A 22,985-nucleotide genomic window follows, 5' to 3' on the forward strand; every position below is an offset into this window, starting at 1 on the left:
GATTAAGAAAAGGTCAAAACGATGCAAATCCAAAAATATCACCCTAGATATTGGAAAAAGAGAAAAAGTAACCCTAAAAAGATTTTTGTATGGTGACCTGCCTTGGATTTATGGTAAATTTGACGTGAAAATAGAAAATTTTTCTCAGTTTAAAGGCGAACATTTTTTGTTAGGCGATTTTCTAAAATATAGAAAATTATTTTTATGAGTGTGATAACGCAAAACATGAAAAAATTGAAATTCTATATGTATGTATCTGCCCCCCTTCTTTACGGCTTGGAATACGGTTTGGAATCGTCGTTGCAAGTCAACGTAAATCAAAATTTTAAACTACTATTACTATCTTGCACTCAACTGTGCCACTGTCGAACTAAGACCTCGCCCTGTTGCGAACTGTTCACAAATCCCAAAGGATTTGACTCACATTGTGTAAAGAAATCTTTTAAACAATTTCATGCTTGATTTCTTTTTATCCTGTCCAGCTCTAGGGCGGTTACTTAAATTTTCTTATGGTTTAACTTCTTGATGTTCCAAACCAGATTAACAAAGCTTACCCTAGTTGGACTCTCAGCGATGTGACATTGCTCAGCGTAATCTATGTACTTTTAAACAGCCACAAGCAACACCCATGTGTCCATGTAATCTCTGCTGGTGTATATCTGTGTGTGCGTCCCCTACAGGTCAAACTGTAATTTTATGCAAAAGAAAAGTCCACATGCCTCTTATATTTTAGATAATATGCGCGCCATTTTCAAACATTTCCAACGACCTTTCCAAATTACATAGATTGTTTAGCCGGCTCGAGGTCAGGATGTTGAAGAAATAACGCAATTTTAATTTTTGGTTATTTAGTCGATATGCATATTTTGGCTGCTCTTCGGCAAACCGTCTTTAGGACAACTATAAAAGTACAACAACGATTTTTTCTTTTAACAAACAACAACAATTTACATCAGTGGTGGCCAGCAGAGGCAGCGCGCAGGGCCCACGGGATAGGCAATTTCTCTGCCGCTGCTCTGCCAGCGCGCTGCAGCCTTTCGGCGCACATGTACACTGTCAAGCTGAAAAACGTCACGCACACAGGCACATTCGTGCATGCTCGCACTCACACAAAAGCAATGCATTCTTTTATTGTATGTGTGCTGCTTCTGCTGGCCACCACTGATTTACATTTAACATACATTTGATTTACACGTCTGCGTCCGGTTGAGGTGGAGTTGTTAACTAAATGTTCTTTACCCAGTAAATGTGTATATAAATGAGCCCAATTGTCAGTGTCCGTTTTTTAGTTTTGTTTATGATACTTACTCTTACCTTAGAAGGTTTTTAAACAAAATTACAGCTTCTACAAGCAAATTATTTGGCTGATGCAACTGCAGGTATTTTAGCGATTCATCTGTAATTTTTCACTCTGAAGATAAATGTAATGCGAGTAATAAGGTGAAGTTAATATAGAACTCTACACCTACATTAGACTGGGTCGATTTGTATGGGCAAAAAAAGTGATAAATCGTAGGGGAGGAACGCAATCTAGGAAGAATTATTAATCCATATTGCAAAAGAAAATATTTATTATAAACCTCGTTTGACCCTCCGCATTTGCAAAGGAAAAATCCAGTACTTGAAGAAAAATATCACAGTAGCCCTAAATTTTATACACTGCACACTGTGCCAGCCGATCCAATTTTTGGCCAAAAATACGTTTTTGTTTTTTAGGAAAATTACCTAATTAAGTTTGAATTCCTTTTCATAATACATTAAACTAATTTATGTCAAAGTTTTGAAGAATTCGGGCAAGTACCGTATTTTTACCGTATTTTCAAAGTGGGAAATTCATCAAATATTGATGAAAATTAAAAAAAATCTGAAAGTCAAAGATGCTGATGTAGATGTTTGACCCTTTACGAAACTGTTAAATGTGATTATTTTTAACAAATAAGAAATATAATATAGCTCGTGTGTCTTACTTGCTTCCTAAAATAAATTTATTTGTTGATTTTTACGGCTTTTTTTGGCAAATGAGTACGTTGCTTTTCAAGTGCCTTTCAGTGCCATCCCCAAATTATTTCAATCCTTCAAAAAAAAATGTATTGATCAATTTACTAAAAGTTTTCGGTAATTTAAGTTTTGATTGATGGGTTAACTCGGAGTCGAGCTATTTTGTAGAGCAGCGGTCGGCAGCGCCCTATTAAGTGAGCATAGGGTTTTGTTCTGCCGGCGCGCTGCTCGCACACGTATAACGTAGAACAGCGCACTATAGGCTGGATGACCACTTTTTGTGGCCTTAATTAATAACTTAAAAACGAAGCAACAATTTAAAGGTATTTTTTTTTAAATTGCATATATAATATTAAATTTATGTTTTTTATAAAAAAATGGGCATGGTCACGCCTTTTTTCAAAAAAAAAATTTTTTTTAATGACAAAAATAAACTTTGAAAATTATATTTTTTTATTGTTTTGTTTATAATAAAAAGAATATAATTACCAAAAAAAAATTGAGTGACTTCCATTTTTTTGTTAAGTGCAATCGAGATTTAATTATTAAAATCAATATAAGAAACACAAAAAATTCAAAAATACTTTTTAACAAAGTTATTCTTTTGAAAAGATGGTGTTAAAAAATTTTTTATTTACTTATATATAATTAGAAAGATAACTGTATACCGTTCATTAAAAATATCATCGCAATTGACATTTGTGCACCAATTTTGCGTGTGTTTTGCCGTTTTAGGTCGAGGCCTTTAAATACAAATTCAAGAAAAAGTGCGCAAAAGTGCACCTTCAAATAACATTCATATGAACAAGAATTGTATTCCCTACAACCCAGTATAAATATTAAGGTGAAACTAGGTCACATTCTCTTTGTTTGTCTATTTAAAGATGAGTTTTTATTTCGATTTGTTAAAAGTTAAAGGGGTATAAATAAATTGTCAATTGCAAAGAAACCGCATTATATTTTAACACTTAAAATATACAAATAATTAGTTTAATCCACTCTCTTTCGATGCCGTAAAGCACCGGTTGTTATAATCGTTCTAAATTGCTCTTTGAATTAATTTAAAAGTTCTTGTTTTTATTAAATTATTTGATCCACGTGCGCCCGTCACTGCCAACAGCTGTTTTAACAGCCTGTACCTTAACAGTGCGAGCCTCTGTTAAAATTTCTGGTATGTAACATTAAAGTCTGATGTTATCCTAACAGAATGACATCATTGGATCCTAATTTTAAGGACTTTCAAAAAATTACTTTTGGCCACCTAAAGTGGTTATCCAGCCTATAGTGCGCTGTTGTAGAGCTTTGCTAAGAGAGCCCAAAAGTATGCCGTACTTTTTTTCTTCATGTTTTAGTGAACATTTTGCGCGCAAAAATTTGATTTTAGTGTGACTAACATCTAATATCTATTTTTTACGTTCAATAATCGATGGTATTTTTGAAGTCTATATCTATCTATTTAATCTGGACTATGCAAATATAAATGTAGCATACATTTATTATGACTTCAGAATATGTCAAATAAACAATAAACAAATTAAAAAACCATATTTGTAAAATATCTTATCTCATACTTTATCGTGAGTGAAAATGGATTGAGTGCGCCTTCTAGTTATTTTTTTTTAAAAGGTTAAACCGAAAAGTACGAAAAATGTTCCGACTTTGGTTAGGATTATCTATCTATTATCAAAAAATAACTTTCTGGCCCAGTGTGCACTGGAATGGACCTGAAAAAAGTAAAAAATCGTTTGGACGGAAAACAATCTCTGGGCATTTCTAAGCCATATTGACCAAGAAACTATATGCCATAAACCACGTTTTACCTTCCGCATTTGCAAGAGAAAAATACTGGTACAAATACTGGACAATATGTCTTAGAATGGTCCATTGAATATGTTCCGCCCAAACGATTTATATCGTTTTTCCCGTCCATACAAATGTTCCAAAGTCAAGGCTACTGAGATATTTAAAAAAAAAAAACAGTATTTTTCTGTGGTTTCCAAGGCATAGTTTCTTTGGTAATGTTGCTTAGAATTGTCTATAGATAACGTTCCCCCCCTACGATTTGTTGACCTCCAAGGACGGAAGCTAACTTCGGTAAGCCGAAATTTAATACCCTTGCAGATTTTACGAATGAAAACTTGACTAGAATAGCAACATGAATTAAAAAACAACAAAATATTTTATAATTGAAAAAAATTAAATTTTAAAATTTTTTACCCTATTGTTCCTATGGGAGCTATAGGATATAGACGCCCGGTCGGCACGCGCTTCTACCCTAATGAAGGTATGCATAAAATAATAAGATTTGGAAAGTTTCATGTCATTAGCTTATATTCTGCGCGAAATATCCTGAAAAACGTTAAATTTGTACCGATTTCACCCTATTGTTCCTATGGGAGCTATAAGATATAGACATCCGATCGGCACGCGCTTTTACCCTGATCCAGGTATGCGTAAAATAATAAGATTTAGAAAGATTCTTGTCAATAGCTCGTATACTGAGCGAAATATCTTCATTTTGTGAAAGCTATATCCGATTGTTCCTATGGGAGCTATAGGATATAGACGTCCGATCGGGTCGGCTTTCAAACCTGATCTGCGTACACATGTTTTAGGACGACTGTGAAAGTTTCAAGGCGCTAGCTTTGAAACCGAGCTTGCAAACGGTATTGAAACAGACATACAGACGGACAGACGGACATGGCTATATCGACTTCCCTATTGATCCTGATCAAGAATATATATACTTTATGGGGTCGGAAACGTCTCCTTCACTGCGTTACAAACTTCTGACCAAAATTATAATACCCTCTGCAAGGGTATACAAATTTGTACGCGCACTATACAAAAAATTATATATGTACATTAGGGCGGTCCAAAAAATGAAATTCTATTCTCACTTACAAATGTATTTAAAAACAAAAAAAAATTTTTCGTGATTTAGACCTTGCGAAACGTTTTCAAAGTTTGCTTAAAAATAGCTCATACGACACGTATAACAGTTCGAATTTGGTCGAAAAAAATCGTTCTCGTTGGAATAATTGGTAAAAAAGGGAGAGCAAAACATAAACTGAATTGTTGAAATCTATGCCACCTTGATTAGAAAAACTTTTTGATCGAAGGCAACAGTGTGTATGGGTGATAAACTTTGAAGCCAATTCGCAGACCCTAAAACACGATTTTTTCAAAAATTTTCTTTTGGTATACGTTCAATACCACAATGCGCACCGTATAGGCGGGTGAGGGTAGGACCTTAAAAATTTCCATACAAATGTGGACCGCCCTAATGTACATACCTTTGAATATTTGGAAAAATTCTTCACCACTTATCCGCTTGATCACGTTCATCACTTACGAATTTTTTTCACAACTGACGCTCGGATGATCAGAGAAGTCGGGTACTCGGGCCAAGTAGGCCCTTAATCCTACTTCATTTTTCTTGTCGCTAACATTTGAAAGCCGAAGAAAGTCAATGCACTATGGGTAAAAAACCCGTTTTTGGTGCAAAAACTCAAGTTTAAAAGATTTTATATTGAAATTTTTTTTGTGCATTATTTGAAATTAAACAAAATTTTGAATTTTTGAATTTTTCTCCGTAGTAGTAGTTAAACATTTTTTTTATTAAGTAATTGTTAAAAATTTCACTTGCCAACAGGCATTTTATTTCGATAAATGGGAAGTTCTTTTACAAACCAAACACCTTTTATTGGGTCACATTTTTGATTTGCCTGAAACTTTTTTTACACGTACTATTCGGAAAATAAGTAAACACGTGTATCAGGATTTGACCGAAAAAAAAATATTTTTTTAGTTAGAATTTTTTTAAGTTTGCCAAAAATCGTCAAATTTGAAAAAGTACCCTCTCATTGAAAATCTGTATCTCCGGTTATATGAATCCGATTGACTTCATGTCTTTTGCATTAATTCCTCTAAAACCTCTTCTTTCAAAATAAAATTTCTAAAAAAAAAAGTTTTTAATTTCTTAAAAATAAAAACAAATTAAGATTTAAAAAAAAAATTTTAACCATTGCCCCCACAAAAAATTTTTTTTTTTATTTTTATACTTGCTCCATATTGTTAGTTACAATCGGTTTTTGTAAAAAGTTGGAGCCACTTTTAGTTTTTAAAATATCGAATTTGTTTTAACAAGGCCTCAAATGTATTTAAAAAAAATAAAAAATTATAAAATTTAATAAATTTTTTTAAAAAATTAAAAAAAAGTATTTAAAAATGATTAATAAATTACATAATACAAACAAAAAGTAAATAAAAAAATTTTAAAATTATTGTTTATTAAATGGACGGTTAAACAAATAATTGTAAGTTTTTAATAGATTAAAAAATGACTTTTTACTTTTTGTCATTCAGAAATTGTCAAAAGACTTAAAACTTAACTTTTAATCATTAACAATTGTTAAAGGACTAGTAAACGATGAGAAAATGTGAATTCCATAAGGATCCGATAAGAGTGAGAGAGTAGACCTACATGCTGCGACGTTTTTTCACTGAAAAAAGCCGAGGCCTTGTTAAAACCAATTCGATATTTTAAAAACTAAAAGTGGCTCCAACTTTTTACAAAAACCGATTGTAACTAACAATATAGCTCAAGAATTAAAATAAAAAAAAATGTTTGTTTTTGTGGGGGCAATGGTAAAAAAGTTTTTTTAAATCTTAATTTGTTTTTATTTTTAAGAAATTAAAAACTTTTTTTTTTAGTAATTATATTTTGAAAGAAGAAGTTTTAGAGGAATTAATGCAAAAGACATGAAGTCAATCGGATTCATATAACCGGAGATACAGATTTTCCATGAGAGGGTACTTTTTCAAATTTGACAATTTTTAAAAAAATTCTAACTAAAAAAATAATTTTTTATCGGTCAAATCCTGATACACGTGTTTACTTATTTTCCGAATAGTACGTGTAAAAAAAGTTTCCGGCAAATCATAAATTTGAAATTTTTTTTTGGCCAAATCTGTTTGGTCTGTAAGAGAATGCCCAAATACGGCTTTTGTAAGCATAATTTGCCACTACGCCTATACTCCATCAGCTCAGGTATTTCCGGTATCTTTAATTTAAGGAAATCTTCATTTACGTCATCTACGTCCTTTGGGATATATCTTCAAGAGTGGTCAACCAATTTTGTTACTCTTTTCGGAATTAAATAGTTACACGTCTCTTCTGTATGATCCTTTTTGAAAATGTAATCTAACGTAACCACAAGAGAAGGTGGAAGCATTAAAAGTTCAAAAGTCAGGAACAATGTATTTTTCAATTATGATGTGGCTTCATAGGGAACCAAAAGTAATTAGTCCTATACATGGTGAACTCATATGTGGCTAGATAAACGCAAATTTACCAAAAAGGAGAAAAAATATGCAAAAATGGTTAATTGTATGGCAACAAGGACACTTTTGTGGTTAATTCCTCGTTTTTACTTCTTTGCAACTCTGTGCCATTAAGAAGTTATACTCCACAAACACAAACACAATCCCTAGCTCAAATCTAAAAAGATACACATATAAGACAGTTCACAGTTGGACAACAAGACACATAAAAGCAAACATTTAAGCTATTTTACATTAACAAATACCTTTGCAAGGAATTTCCATTTTAAGATTTATGAAAGTCTTCTTTTACACCACACAATTAACAAGCAAAGTAAGCTAATATTTCTCTCAATTTTCCGACATTGCTAGGTCTTCCTATCAGGCAACTTTGTTGCAGTGGCAAAGCTGCAGATTTGCCACCAAACATTTTTGGAAGGCGGTTTTCTTCAAATGAAGATGTCAAGAATCGATTAGAATGGTCCATTCATTAAAATAAATTATGAAAATAAATAGGTTTATGCACCAAAATTGGGATTTTTACCCATAGTGCAATGGCTACTTTCTTATATTCTAGGGTAATTTCTTGCATATATTCAAAGGCTTTTATACCCTTAAATACGTAGAACATTTTTTCGCTTCGAAAAAACATAAGAGATTTTCATTTTTCTAATTTCAAGAAAAATTCTTTTTTGAATTTTCTTCGTTTAGAAAGGTTTTCTATATTCAAAGGTAAATTTTCTAATAACACAGGTACACAGCCAAAAATTTACACGCACCATTTCAAATTTTCCATGATAATTGGGTGCTCCTGAGTAAAAGTCATATACAAACTTATGTCCCATCACCAACAGGTTCCGCGGTATAGCTAAGAATACAAAAAACCGATGTTTGCAGACATTTCAAATTATGTGGCCTATATAATTGGACTAACCTTTATTAATTTCGCTGAAATCTACACTCAATACATCACGGCATTCCTAAAAAATTGTCCTCATTGTCAACCATAGCCCATCTCTTTGGTATTCGACGACAAAGTTGAAAATCCCAAAATTTTCAAGTTTTCTCTGATGAAAAAAGAAATCTGAGAATTAAATCTTAAATGGAACTTATTTTAACTATTCCTTGTATCTATTGTTCATTGTATAATTAAATTTCGGTTTAAAGCGTTTTCATAAGGACATTTTATTGGATTTATTAAATGAATTAAACCGCTTTTTCGATTTTAATATCTGCTCCTAAATGCTGTCAAATCTTAAAAAAGTCAAGGCATCATATAGAAAGCGAGTAATGTGTACCAAGAAATTTTTTTCCATTTTCAAAGGTAGTCCGATTTAATGAAACTTTTAACTATTTTCGTATTTTTATACCCGTTACTCGTAGAGTAAAAGGGTATACTAGATTCGTGCAAAAGTATGTAACAGCTAGAAGGAAGCGATTCCGACCCCATGAAGTATATATATTCTTGATCAGGGTCACTAGCCGAGTCGATCTAGCCATGTCCGTCTGTCCGTCTGTCCGTCTGTATGAACGCTGAGATCTCAGAAACTACAAAAGCTAGAAGGTTGAGATTTCCCACACATATTCTTTGGCTTCCTACGCAGCGCAAGTTTATTTTAGCCGAGCGCCCCGCCCCCTCTAACGCCCACTAACGATTTTAAAATGGGTCCTGCGCCCATTTATACCTATCGAAATGTAGAAGACATTTTTCAAATCGGACCATTCATTAAAAAGTTATACGCAATCAAAAATTATATATCTATCTCCCTCGCACTTCCTTTAGCTGAGTTACGATTATTAGTCGGGACACCAACCCGACACAGCGTTCGCACTCCCTTTAGCTGAGTGACGGGTATTAGATAGTCGGGACAACAACCCGACTATAGCGTTCTCTCTTGTTTGTTATAATTTTCGCCAACTTAAAAAATTTTTTTTTTAATTTTTGGAGGCCACTTTTTTTTTTTTTTTTGACAATGTTGAATTTTGGTTATATGCTCATGTTTTTAGCTGTAACTTCAAAGTTATAAGCTAAACAGCTGCAAATAAGGTTTTGTATTAAAGATAATTAATTTAATTTTTTTTATTAAATGGTAACAATTTAAAGGTTATGTGTACATCGTCTAGTGGAGACAGTGACTCAAAAATGTCTTCTTGAGCACTTATCACCCTTTTACGGTATGATCAATAAGGGATTGTAAACTTATTTCAGCATAGGATTCTCTTACTTTTATACCAGTAGGATAGCATAACATTTTTGACTCCTTAACGAGATCATAACATGGATATAATTTTGGACAGACAATTTTTGTGGTATTGTACTAGTACATTGATAACACTATGCAGCATCAAAAATTTACCTCGATGGATTCTATATTTTTGGATTTGTTACGAATTCCAAAGTTAAACTGCGTTTTCCAAAAAGTTCCCCAACGCAAGGATTCTTAGCAAAAGGACCTCAAAGTTCGAAAAATTCCGAAATTGGCCAACTTTCCAAAGCTCTCAGAGGCAAACGGATTCATGGTTTGGTTAGATGCTAAAGTTTTATAAAAGATACACTCTTTATCTTTCAAACCCCATACTTAGAATAATTTTAGGATTTTTATTAAGGGAGAAACAAGTTTTAAAAAACATAGTCAAAAAACATAAAAGTATACAGCTGCGGTCAAAATAGTAGTAGTGTTGCCGTCATGTGTTTTTAAAAGTTTTTTGTTGTCACTTTTCTTATCCAATTAGTCTAATAGTACAATTATAATCAATACAATATCACCAGAAGAAGATGAATTACAACAACAAACTTTTAAAAACACAGGGCGGCAACACTACTACTATTTTGACCGCAGCTGTATGTTTTTAAGTTTTTTGACTATGTTTTCTGGAATCTATTTCTGCCTTAAAAAAAATCCTAAAATTATTCTAAGTATGGGGTTTGAAATATAAAGAAGGTATCTTTTAAAAAACTTTAGCATCGAATCAAACCATGAATCCGTTTGCCTCTGAGAGCTCCGGAAAGTTGGCCAATTTCTGAATTTTCCGAACTTTGAGGTCCTTTTGCTAAGAATCCTTGCGTCGGGGAACTTTTTTGAAAACGCAGTTTATCTTGGGAATTCGTAACGAATCCAAAAATATAGCATCCATCGAGGTAAATTTAAAAAGCACTAAAAATGCTGCACAGTGTAATTTACTTTCTATCAGAAGGGCAAGTGCTTGATCTGCTGAAAGGTGTTTTGCTGTGTTATTAGAAGATAATTTAGCTTTTTTAATTATAGTCCCCGTGGACGGGGGAGCAATTCATTAATTAATTTACCTGAATCCCGTTTTCCTTCTGCCCGCAAAGTCTGTTCTGCAGCTGATAGCAATTGATCCTCATCTATCGTAGGCAACAATTCTTGGCATTTTTTTTTTTTTGTGTTTTAGGACAACACTCAGAAAAGTCTTTTTGTGACCTCCCTCTTGTACTTGAGGTGGAAGCAATGACATCAATGCGACAGTCTTCGCCATTTAATGTGACCTGAAGGCCACTTGCATTATGAGCAAAAAACCTGGCTTTATCTCTCCTAGATTTCTCAAATCGGTTTTTAAACTCAATTTCAATTTGGAGTGATCAATGTCATTGCCAAACACCATCACTGCGTGCTTTACAAGAGCGTCCGCGGAGTGGTTTTTATGTTTTTCGACCAAACCTCGAAAAATGCAGCACGGCTTATTTCACTCATTTCTAAATAGAAGGTCTTTGGGCAAAATATGGGCAAGATTTTATTTTAGATTCTGAATCAGAATGAATGCATGCGAAGGATGTATGTTTTGGTTGGATAGAATACGATAGAATTATATAAGTTTTTTTACACCAAAAAACAGAAACATGAAAAAATACATTTACTTTTAGCACTTTTTTCAAAAAATGAAAAAAAATTTTTTTGTCAAAAAAAAATGTTTTTGTTTTTGAAAGTGGAATAAAAATTGTCTAAAGTTTCTAGAAAAATTACCTTTGGCTGCTCCCACTGATCACGCGATGCAATTGATAAGACTAAACTTTGTCACTTCCCAGTGCAATTTTGCATGCATTTCTAAAGTACAACTTTAAAAACCGTTATCTTCAAAAAAAAAATTGTTTGTTTTGTTCTGTGCCTGTTTTTGTAATACACTCATAGAAATTTTCCGGTAAAATCGCCCTAAAAACAAGGAAAATCGCCCTAAAACGGGGGTCAATGGCGACTAGGCAACAAAATTAGGGCAAATTGCCCTAAAAATACGGGTGAATTTGTCACACATTTAGGGCGATTTTTCGTAGATCTAGGGCGATTTTTCTATTTTCAAAGCTAATTGCCCTAAAAATAGGAAATGAGACCCTTAAACTAAAGGCAGTTTCCTTTAAATCCAGGGCGCTTTTTCTGGACTTATAGGCGAATTGCCCTGGAAATCGGAAAAAATACATTTAAACTAAAGGCAGATTTTCATAAATCTAGGGTGTTTTTCTGGATTTTAGGGCAAATTGCCCTAGAAATATGAAAAAATATCCTGAAACTAAAGGCAGATTTTCATAAATTTAGGGCGTTTTTCTGGATTTATAGGCGAATTGCCCTAAAAAAAGCAAAGTGCTCCCCAAAATTTCCCGGTTTTTTTTTATAAATAAAAATACGATTTCATTATATTTTTTTTGTTTTTTTTTTATATTTTTGTTTGTTGTTATTTACACAATTTCTAATTATATACATTTACATACTTTTCTACTTATTCTTATTGCTAAAAGAATTACATCGATCTTAAAAATAATGTTTTGGCTTAATGTATTTTTTGGTCTTTAGGTTGTGTGCTTCCGCCGGAGGGAATTTTAGGTCTTTTAAGGTTTATTACAATAAGTACTGATTATCAAATTTTACTTCTAATTGAATGAATAGAAATAATATTTTTTTTTGGAATGAACAGATTGTTTCTTTAAAATAGTTACAGTTTTAAGGTTTTATAATCCTCCAAGAGTTCGGATAAAGCTCTACCTTTCTTATCAGACTCTAAATGAATTTCATAAAACATTTTTTGGATAAATGGTGGTTTAAAACAAAAAATATTTTGAAGCACACATCAATACTTTTCAATAAGGTTCGCATTCTATAAAAAAATCTCTGATAGGTAAACTGGAAATTCACCAAGGTCAAAAAGGGCTTGTTCCCACGTTGCAGCTGAATGGTTGCAGTTTCGGCTCTCCGGATTTGCAATTTTCCGTCAATGCCTTTAGATGTGTTTGCAGTTCCCCAACAGTAGCCTTCCAAACCAAGAAACGGCTTCGCGGGTCCGCAATGGTGTGCTTCGCGTTCTTGCTCCCGCCGTCCTTTTTTGTCAGTGCTGTCGCACCAACACTGAATGGATCGCAAGCCAAATTAAAGTTGATTGTATCTCTATTAAATAAAAACAGTCTATTTATTAAATGAGAAAAGAAAAATAGAAAAAGCACATACCTTCAGCGTGGCTTTCCAAAGATTTGAGCAGTTTTATTCCCTTACTTTCGCTTTTAAAAAGTGCGAAAAGTGGTTTGCGTTCTCAATCTAAAACAAGAAAAAAAAATGTTAGAAATTAATATAAAAATGCACTACTAACAGTCAGAATTTTCATTTAGCCTGCGATTGCGTTTGCTGCTACTTCTGGAAAAAAAGAAGCAACAAAAGCAAATTTCGGTTACTGACGAAATGACGCAATAGAAATTTGGGGGTTATTTTGGCATATGCACTTGTGAATGCGGTTTGTCCGGTGCATAAATACAGATTTCTGGCAAATATATACATCTGTAAAAAATGTGTGTATTCTGTTGCATCATCTTTTTACCTTAAGCATTATTTACATATACACTTCATTCTTACTTTGTTCTGCCACACTTCCAAACCTCTACATCTGGACCGCTGCTTCCAGTCAAATCTTTTTAAGTTTCAGCTGCATTTTCCTCTGTTACAGATATGTAAATTCAATTAGTTATTAATATCCAAATTGCACAATTATATATGTATGTACTCACCAGAAAACTGAGAAAGAATCGCCTCCCAAGTCCTTTAATAGCGTTTACATTTTTCACTTTTTCACAAACAAAAGGTTTCATACAAACACGTCTTTCACTGCCAAGCGCCCGAAAAATTATGACAAAGTCTAGACAATCCAACTCTTTCTACCCCCACCCTTGGCACTGCAACGGACGAAAAGTAGCGAAGAAGAAGAAAAAGGGTGGACTTCTCTAAAGTCAAATGCGCTCAGCATAAAAATTCATAGAAAAAGGTCCGCCCTAATATACACACACATTTACTTGTTTTGACCTGCCAACCACACACACATACACACATATTACATATGTATCCATTAATTGCGTCTTAGAATTTCGTTTGACTCTTCCTTGTTTTTAGGGCAATTTCAGAACATATTTTTGGCTATTTTGTTCTGCGTTTTAGGGCGATTTCGCCCTAAAAAGAAGGAATTACTTTTGGAGTCGACTCATAAAAATTCGCCCTAAAAAACAGGACAAATTTGCCTTTTTGAAAAAACCAACCCTAAAAAATATTTTCCATGGCGATTTTTCGTATATTTAGGGCTAGCCACCCGTATAATAAGAAAATTTTCCGTAGTTTTAGGGCGACCTCGGTTTTAGGGCGACTTTTCTAGTATTTAGGTAAAAATTTCTATGAGTGTAGTTGAACATTTCTTAAACTGCTGCTTAAAGCTCATCGACCTCAAAAATAGTTCAACTTTTGCTAAAAGTCCCGCTAGATTGGCCAATTCTTACACTGCGAGGCGTCTCGTTTCATTTCATCCCTCCCCGTGCGCCGCACTGGGAAGCGGCGGTGAAATCGATGAAACATTTGCTGTTGAAAAACATTGGCAATTCTGGTCTTACATACGAGGAGCTACAAACTGTTGCCATTGAGGTTAAGGCAGTCCTTAATTCAAGACGACTCTAAAGGCGCTTCCGGAACCATGTCTGGAGGATCGAAATCCTAACAGTCCGACTCGCTGGCAACGCGTCACATACCTCAAGCAGCAGTTTTGGGAGCTCTGGCGACGGGACTACCTTCACAAGTTGCAACTTCGAAGCAAATGGTTGACGCCGCAAGCCAACATCACGCCTGGACAGCTAGTGATCATCCATGATGACAACACTCCACCTCAGCAGTGGCCTCTCGGTAGAATCTTAAACACTTGTTCTGGAGCTGACGGAAAAGTAAGAGTTGTCGACATAAAGACGATGAAAAGAGTTATTCTTCAAAAATTTCAAAATTGCACCGCTCCCAATTTAAGCAATCTGTTGCAAGAACAAAAGTCCTTCCAACGGGGGGAGCGCGACATTTAATTTATATTGTTAAAGAATCCTAAGTTCATAACCCGAATTGTATATGTAAATAAGATCCACTTTACCGTAAGTGAAACGAGCTTGCACGCTCGTCACTTATATGAAACTTTGTACTCAACAGCGAAATCAGTTCAATACAGATCTTTGGTAAACACAGAACAACATTCTGTTTCATTGCATTTTTATACCCGTTACTCGTAGAGTAAAAGGGTATATTGTATTCGTGCAAAAGTATGTAACAGCTAGAAGGAAGCGTTTCCGACCCCATAAAGTATATCAAATAAAAACACCTCTTAACGAGGTAAAAAACTAGTGACGATCGCACCTTCAACATACAAAAGTTCTGATATCAACATTTGTGACGAAAAATTATTACACTCGTCATTAAATAGACTTTCTAATATTTTCTCATTCGGCCCGCCCTAGCAGACTATTCCATAGTCTAATAGTCTAATAGTCTGCTAGGGCGGGCCGAATGAAAAAATATTAGAAAGTCTATTTAATGACGAGTGTAATAATTTTTCGTCACAAATGTTGATATCAGAACTTTTGTATGTTGAAGGTGCGATCGTCACTAGTTTTTTACCTCGTTAAGAGGTGTTTTTATTTGATATCAGAAGTTTTTGTTTGTTTACTTTTGCTCTCATAGGTGCTAATATAAACATTTAAATTTAAATTGGTCATAAATCATAATTTTTAAACTATTGTATTTTAACGAATTCAGTTAAAAAGGCGTTGAAGTATTTCAAAATACCTTTTAAACGAGGTATAGCACATGTCTGTACCTTTAGTAGTGTAGAACTTACAAACTAACGAAATGTAGCTATTTTTAGCTTTTTCCCGCTAAAGTAGCGGCTTTTTCCAAAAGTCGTAGAACAAAAGATTCCTATATGGAACTCTTAAGTGCAAATTTACTGATTCCATGACCCTAAAATACAGTTCGGATACCCTCACACAAAATTCAATACTCAAGGAGCGTTAGTAGTTCGAGCTTGCAAAAGTGGCTATTTTCGTATAAAAATAACTTTTAAACGTGACTTTTTACAGTATGGTGTTATATACCAAAATTTAAGGAATCTCAAGGGCTATACAGTTTAGGGTTTTAAAGAAAATCGTTAGAGCCGTTTTTGAGAAAAATAAAAAAAAGCTAAAAAAAAAGTTTTAAAAAATTGTCTTTTGTTCATATATTTTTAATTATTACATTTACACAAATTGCGTATAGAAGGCGATTATAGCATTTAAAAATACCTTTCAAACAAGATGCAGCACAAGTCTGTAGCTTTAGTAGTATAGAAGTTACGGTTTTCCGAATTTTAGCTATTTATAGCTGTTTTCCCGCTAAACTAGCGAGTTTTTCCAAAAGTGGTAGAACAAAAGTTTTTTATATCGATGGGATGAACGTCATATTAAATTTTCAAAACTTAAGAAACATGTTTTGGACAAACTGACAAACTGACAAACTGACAAACTGACAAACAGAATTAAATTTTCATTTTGGGAAGACGAAGAAAATCTTATTTTGGCTATAACTTTTGAACGGAGCGTCGGATTTTGACAAATGACCCCTCATTCGACGGGTATTTTCAAAAGGAATACAACTAAAACATTGCGAGGGGGCAATTATCCCCACCGGCCCCAACAGCTTTAAATTTCGAAATTTTCACTTTTTCACTTTCACCGCTCTCTCTCCCAAGCCAATTGTTTTTCTTAAAGTCTTGGTATGCAATCCTTTAAGTTTTTGCAATACCTTTCGATTGGTGTATTACTCATTACGATCGGACTATCACAGCAGATTTTCAATTTTGCGGCTATATAATAGTAGTCGCCTTCGCACACTCTCCTGGTGCGCTTCGTCACTACATGGACTGCCGTCCATAGTGATATATTCTTGATCAGGGTCACTAGCCGAGTCGATCTAGTCATGTCCGTCTGTCCGTCCGTCCGTCTGTCTGTCCGTCCGTATGAACGCTGAGATCTCAGAAACTACAAAAGCTAGAAGGTTGAGATTTCCCACACATATTCTTTGGCTTCCTACGCAGCGCAAGTTTATTTCAATTACACTCGCATAACAGGCGACCTGCACAAGGGCTTCCACTATCGGGTTGCACAGGGGCAAGACTACACAAAGTCTTTTGGGAAGGTTTCATTCCGATAGCTTTAAATTTTAAAACTGAGAGACTAGTTTGCGTAGAAACAAACATACGGCTAGATCAACTTGTCTAGTGATGCTGATCAATAACATATATACTTTGTACACACAATAAAAAAACTTGGTAAAATCAACTGTAATAATTGTCAAACAGGTCCCAACCAGCAAAATTGTCAATTCTACTAAGTAATTAGTTATTCCACAACAACAAAATACACACAATTAGCTAAGACACAAACCCAAAGCAAAAACAAAGTACACGTAACTATTTTAATAGTTACGTAACTATCTTTGTTGGTCAAAGGGCATAGGGGAACAAGCCTGGGAAAACTGCCCCAGGCGATATTGCAAAATTTTAGATGAGGATTGGTAGATAGGAACCTAATGGATAAGAATTCCAATTCTCAAATATTTTGATCCGCTGCACTGTGAGGCGCCTAGAACAAAAAGCCTGCCAAAATGTTTTTTTTTTTTTAAGATTTTCCAAAATGTTGCAATGCAACTTTAAAAACAATTGAATTCTCTATACAAATCAAAAGATTTATAAAGTGGATTTTTCGAAACATAATTTTAGCCAATAAGAAAAAAAGGTATTTTTACACATCTTTGAAATTTTTCTGAAAGCGCCCAAGGGCCTAAGTTGTATATGTAACGATTGAAATTTTAAGAGCAACCAATTCTTAAAATATTAAAAAAACAATAAAAATTTTAGATACATAATTACTATTTTTTTTATTTTTTTAAAAGGGGTCCAAAAAAATTGGGATTTTTTGAATATTTTTGGACGTAAAGTAGTGTTACACCCTCGATCCCCGTTTAATTCTTTTTTTTAAAAAAAGTTTAGATATTTAACTACATTTTCTGAAAAAATTAGCCTGCCCTTTTGTGCCTCTTCTGAGAAAACCGCAGTTTAAGTTAGCAAAAAATGTTCTTAATTTGAAATATCGTCAGCTCTGGTTATCCGCGCGCCCTAACATCATGAAGATATTTTACTTATGTGAAGGTATTGATGAAGATAATGATAAATTAATAAACAAATTTGGGTTTAAAATTTTAAATTATGTTATTTTACTAAAAATACTGATATGAAATGAATACCGGTTTCTACCAGTTTTTTTTTTGAAAATATGCTATATTTCCTTGATTGATTCTATGACATCTATAAGATATCATTGACCAATTAAAAAAAAAAGGTAAGCATAGAGCTAAAATGATAAATAATGCCTTAATCCCAGTTTATATGAACCAATATTGAAATATAACCGAGACATTCCCCTTTGTAATAAGCGTTTATATGGCAGCTATATGTTATAGTTGACCGATTTGAATAATTTTTTTTTTCAAAAATCAAGTTAAAATAAAAAAAATGTTGGGAAACTTAGAACCCTATAACTAATTTATTTATATTTTTTTTCTTAAAAAAACAATTTTTTTTTTCTTAAAAATTTTCTACAACAAAAAAATTTGACTAAAAAAATTCACCTTATGATGATTTTTTACATATTTAATTGCCTTTAAGAATGCCTCATTAGAAGATATTCGCTATAGGGCTCCGCTGATTTAAGACAGACTTTTGGCTTTTTCGCCCCACTGTGCGCTGGTTTACGAGTAATCTGCCGCAACTAAAGAACATATCACTTGATGTATCTTCCCTTCGGTGGTTCTTGAGAAAACTTTTTTGATGCCAATAATTTTTGTGTTAACCTTCAAGAATGTCAGCCATTCTTTGGATTTTTACCATTCTTATAAGCTAACAAAAATCGCGATTCAAATTTTAAAAAAATTGGTTCAAGACTTTCCAAGTCTGACAACACCGCCAATTTTTTACAGTTTGTGTGTCCTATAACCATCTACTTCATATAAAATATTCATAATTTTTCGAGTGGTGCAACAGTGTTAAACAAACAAAAAACTGAAGAATTTATTTCTGAGAGGGTAGGAATAGAGTCAATAAAATATATTTGGCTTGTAAATAGTTAGTTCTAAGACCAGAATTATTATCAAAGAGTAAAGTTTTTAATATTATGGGTGAAAAGTGGTCCGAATTATAAAATGTTTGGCATGTATTTGCTTGTAATTGATTTAATAGGGACCCAGTCCCAGTCTAGTCCCCACAGCTTCGAATTTCATATCCTCCCTGGACAGAGATTTCATAAGAAATCTCTTGAGCATGGATGACCAACAAATACTTTAATTATGTGATTCTAAAGAAATCGCGGTCCAAAGAGGATTACTTAATATGCGATTCTTTCGGCACCGTTGTTATTGCGCGAATTTGTTAACAATTTTTTATCATGCTCCGCATATTAAAGCTTTCAAATTACTATCTTGCTTTTTAAAATTTTGCAATATCACCTGGGGCAGTTTTCCCAGGCTTGTTCCCCTATGCCCTTTACGAAGCAAATTTTTTTATGTGTAGGGTCGGAAACGTCTCTTTTACTGAGAGTCGGGTGCCCCGACTATTAGATACCCGTTACTCATCTTAAAGGAGTGCGAGGGAGATGGAGATATACAACTTTGATCGCGTATAACTGTTTAACAATAAAACTGAATTTTTACTTTTCCGAAATCGTTGAAGGTGTGGGCGCCAGACACCTTTTAAAATCGTTTACGGCGATTGTGGGCGTTAGAGGGGGCGCTCTGCTGAAACAAACTTGCGCTGCGTAGGAAGCCAAAGAATATGTGTGGGTAATCCCAGCTTTCTAGCATTTGTAGTTCCCGAGATCTCAGCTTTCATACGGACTGACAGACGGACTAAATCGACTCGGCTAATGACCCTGGTCAAGAAAATATATTCTTTATATATGCTTCCTTCTAGCTGTTACATACTTTTGCACGAATACTCTATTACTCTACGAGTAACGGGTATAATTACATTTCTGAGTGGATGTGTAGGTCCCACGCCCGAGGTTCTTGCCTATGAGATGGCGTTACAGTTAAAGTTATACTATGAATCGCACTAAAACGGCCAAAATGTTTGCAATCAGGATAAGAATTACTCGTGGTTTAAAGACTCAGAGCCTTGTGGGACACAGCCAAGAGTGTTTTTCCGAGAAAGTTTCAGACGAAAATTGCACGATTCACATGCGGCATTTATATAACTGCAAGCTGTAAATTAAATTTTGTTTTAAATTTAACTTGTCGCAGTATGGTCATGCGGCTGCTGCAGCTGACTTCAGCTTGGGTGTTGGGGTATTCATTGAAAAATCCGCAACTAATTAGGACGCACGGACGAAGTGAGGCGAGGAGCCTGCACGTAGACGACACGGCGACAGGTCCTTTTGCCCGGCTGCTTCTCCTGCAGTGGGCTAGATAAGCTACTTCGCGGGGACAGGAAATGCTGGGTACAGGCCAACAGAGCAAATAACATTGACACAAGAACAAATGAACGGAGCTGCATTGCATACAACCTCTCCGAATATTTAATTTTATAAATAACCATAGAGTAGGAACCTACATTTTTATATGTTTTCAATTGGAATTTGTAGCACCAGGAGAAGGGAAACTCGATGTTCCTTTTGATTGGACTAGAAGAACAGAATTCCAATTGCTTAAATCCGAATGCATTGCACAAAACAAAAACAAATTCACACAATTAGCAAAGACACACCCAAAGCAAAAAGAAAATACACGTAACTATTTTTTATAGTTACGTAATTGTCCGTATAGGTCAATTTTAGCAATCAAAGATTTTTGTGTGTATATATGCCCAACGCAATATATACTATACCACTGACTACAACTTTTACTCAGCCTTTAAATTATTCAACACCCCCTGACTTGCGACATTTACGGCTGTCGACGGACCATACAAACCGACTGACACATTGTTTTCTCCTATCTGGATACTGCCGGGAGGTGTCTGTAAGTCATCCACCTGATGTGGGTGTCCTGCAAAAACTATTGATTAGTATGTTAATAATAAATGCATCTTGGGCATCAAAGAGGGTCGACACGGGGGAGGCTGACCCTTTGTTTACATCAAAGCTCCTCGAAGGGCGACAGGAATTGGTTTAAAGGCAGAACGAAGTGGCTTGCAATCAAGGGCTAAGCTAACCATTCAAAAAATGCAGTCAGGCGTTAACTGTTGATGCCCCTGAATGTAAAGCATTCACGCTTTCGTTTCCCTGAGTCTGTGAAAATTTACATTTAATGAGGGTAAACTGCTAGCAAGGTGCAAATATAATATTAAACTAAAGAGGTACTTTGGTTTTCAAAATGATTTAAAGTGTCACAAAATGAATTCAAATGCAAATTGTATGAATGCCGATTTGTACGAGATGGTAAGATATTGATCCTCGGCTATGCTAATGACATCGCAGTGAAATGTTTGTGTGGAAAGGTCTAAAAGTGGAGAAGCAAACACAGCGCAGACGTTAAATTTAGTAATTTTAAAAACCCTAGAAGTTCCAAGAAACACAAGAAAAAATTCTATAATGCCTCGACTAACAATCCGAATTGAGACATGCAAGCAGGAGCGGTGCTTACATTAATTGCTTATAACATTTTAATCAGAACACTGTGATGCAAAAGTCCACCTTTTGGCATAAACTCCTGTTCTGAAGAAAGAATCTTCAAACTTATCACTTAGGTGCAAATATAAATTCTGTTTTATTAATTTTTTGGAGCATATATTTTATTTTTTTTGCATATTTGTGGTTTTAATTTAATGAATCGAATAATATATAAGTTTAATCTTGCGAAAAATTTCGCAGTATACATTAAAATTAAATTAATTATTTTCACTAGTGATAGGGGGCTCCAATAGTACAAGGGCCACAATAGTATATGGCAATAGCGGCCAAAGGGCTCGTTTAAATTGAGCGCCGCGTTTACTGAAGGTTCTTTAGGACACCAGAGGCTGCATTAAAAAGTTGAGCTTTAAGTTAAAGCTAATTTCAGTTAATGAAATGACGAACCAATTTTCGTCAACGTCAAATTTGTGAAAATAGTCTAATTCTGTTCGGGACACTTTATTGGACATTGGTCGCTCGCGAGATTTTTTGAAATATTTATTTTCTGAAGGGAAATTTCATGCCCAACGCGTTTCTCTTACTAAATAACACAGATACACAGCCAAAAATTTCCACGAACCATTTCTACTTTTCAATGATAATTGGGTGCTCCTGAGTAAAAGTCCCATACAAACTTATGTACCATCACCTACAGGTTCCGCGTTATAGCTAAGAACACAAAAAACCGATGTTTGCCGACATTTTGAATTACGTGGCCTATATAATTGGACTAACCTTTATTATTTTCGGTAGGACCTACTCTCAATACATCACGGCATTGTTAAAAAATAGTCCCCATTGTGAACCATTGCCCATGTCTTTGGAATTCGACGCCAAAGTTGAAAATCCCAAAATTGTAGAGATTTTTCTGATGGAAAAACAATTCTTGAATGGAAGTAATTTTAAATATTCATTGAATCTATTGTTTATTGTATTCTTTAATTTCGGCTTAAAGCGATTTCATAAGGATATTTTTTATTGGATTTATTATACTAATAAAACAGTTTCTTTTATTTCGTTATCTACTCCTAAATGTTGTCAAATTTTAAATAAGTCAAGAAATCCTACAGAATGGGAGTAAACATATACATGTCTATATGGAAATTTTTAAGGTCCTACTCTCACCCGCTTATACGGTGCGCATTGCGGTATTCGAGGTATACCAAAAGAGAATTTTCAAAAAAATTTAGGGTCTGCGAATTGTTTTCAAAGTTTATCACCCATACGCACTGTTGCCTTCGATCAAAAAGTTTTTCTGATCAAGGTGGCATAGATATCAACAATTCAGTTGATGTTCTGCTCTCCTTTGTTTTACCAACTATTCCAACGAAGAAAAAGAAAAATCTCTACAATTTTGGGATTTTCAACTTTGGCGTCGAATTCCAAAGACATGGGCAATGGTTCACAATAGGGACTATTTTTTAGTAGTGCCGTGATGTATTGAGAGTAGGTCCGAAAATAATAAAGGTTAGTCCAATTATATAGGCCACGTAATTCAAAATGTCGGCAAACATCGGTTTTTTGTATTCTTAGCTATACTGCGGAACCTGTAGGTGATGGAAAATAATTTTGTATGGGACTTTTACTTAGGAGCACCCAAATATCATGGAAAACTTGCAATGGTTCGTGGAAATTTCACAAAGTGTAATTTTGTGTTCCTGTGTAATTTGTTGATCTT

At 34.3% G+C, this 22,985-nt stretch overlaps 1 protein-coding gene and 1 long non-coding RNA gene across 3 annotated transcripts in view; both read right to left on the reverse strand.

Moving 5' to 3' along the window:
- Nucleotides 1-1,307: 1,307 nt before the first annotated feature.
- LOC108069000 (beta-1,3-glucosyltransferase) overlaps nucleotides 1,308-22,985 on the reverse strand; it is a 40,078-nt gene continuing 18,400 nt past the window's right edge. The window contains exon 8 of the mRNA XM_070213635.1: nucleotides 1,308-1,411. The gene's annotated coding sequence lies outside the window, so the exon portion shown is untranslated. The remainder of the gene's footprint in view (nucleotides 1,412-22,985) is intronic.
- On the reverse strand, nucleotides 12,121-13,493 carry LOC138914222 (uncharacterized). 2 transcript variants are annotated; one of them, XR_011420087.1, is made up of 4 exons: nucleotides 13,325-13,493; nucleotides 13,173-13,254; nucleotides 12,774-12,860; nucleotides 12,121-12,713 (listed from the first exon to the last, which is right to left on the reverse strand). It is a non-coding gene; the product is annotated as an uncharacterized lncRNA (long non-coding RNA). The 2 variants fall into 2 exon arrangements; XR_011420092.1 differs by lacking the exons at nucleotides 12,121-12,713; nucleotides 12,774-12,860 and adding an exon at nucleotides 12,938-12,956 and having other exon boundaries at nucleotides 13,325-13,492.

This window comes from Drosophila takahashii, chromosome 2L (assembly GCF_030179915.1).
Source record: "Drosophila takahashii strain IR98-3 E-12201 chromosome 2L, DtakHiC1v2, whole genome shotgun sequence".
Taxonomy (NCBI): domain Eukaryota; kingdom Metazoa; phylum Arthropoda; class Insecta; order Diptera; family Drosophilidae; genus Drosophila; species Drosophila takahashii.